The sequence below is a fragment of the Austrofundulus limnaeus genome, unplaced genomic scaffold (genome assembly GCF_001266775.1).
Source record: "Austrofundulus limnaeus strain Quisiro unplaced genomic scaffold, Austrofundulus_limnaeus-1.0 Scaffold103, whole genome shotgun sequence".
Taxonomy (NCBI): Eukaryota; Metazoa; Chordata; class Actinopteri; order Cyprinodontiformes; family Rivulidae; genus Austrofundulus; species Austrofundulus limnaeus.
Window position 1 is genome coordinate 401,773 of NW_013952505.1, and position 1,044 is coordinate 402,816.

Consider the following 1,044-nt stretch of genomic DNA (forward strand, 5'->3'; position numbering starts at 1 on the left):
CATCTGGTGAAAATTTCATGTCATTAGCACCTCTAGTAATATATTTACTGAGAAAAATGGTGACGTGTTCAATGCTTATTTTACCCGCTGTATACTTTACTGGAGTAATTATTTTTCAGGCTACTTTTGACTTCTACTTACATTTTTATGCAATTATTTGTACTTTCTAATCTTTACTTTTTAATAATGCCCAAAGTATTCCATTTGTATTTCACTTTAGCTTGTTTTCATCTTGCCTTGTCTTTGCAATGTATATGAGGTGACTCAGTTCAAGAGCCGTTGCCTCTCAGTGGGCAGGTTGTCAGATCCACCAAACTTCTCTGTTATTTTCATGTACCTTCGGGTCCACTCTTTCAGAAAAAGCATGTTAGCAGAAAAAAAGTTGGGTCACACTGCCCCCTCCCCCAGCAATCGCTTTTTGACCACATCCCTTTTCCATTGTGACCATTAAAGTTAGGGGTAGCTATACAGGAAACAAAATTTTATAAACAAGGTTTTAGCAGATTTGTATTGATTAGCTCTTTTATTTAAATGACATTTCATTAAACAAATATGAAAACAATGATGTGATCAGGGCATCAAAAGGTCACAATCCCAACAGAAGATGACAATTCTCATCTTTTTTTCAGGGTTTACCACACAGATCCTAATATTGTTGAAATAATTCAAGAGCCTGTTAGGCCAGTGGTTCCCAACCTCAGGGGTCATCACAAACTTTTCAATTTTACAATGATAACCTGGTCAATATTATAGTCATTATGGTCTTGAGAATGCTTTTTTGGGAGCTGGTTGTGCACTATAGATCCCCATGGCATGTCCTAAGCTTTTGTCTTTTTATGGATTTTTTTCCCCATTACTTTTATACTTTTAATTAGTTTTACAACTAGTATGTCCTGATGCATCTCAGTAATCCAGGTAGAAAAAAATCTAAAAGAAAAAATAAGTAGGCCTTCTGGACGGGTTCTTCTTTAGTGAAACGTTTCGTCTCTCCTCCAAGAGACTTCTTCAGTCTGATGAGTTTCAGGTGAACTCAGCCTTATAAGC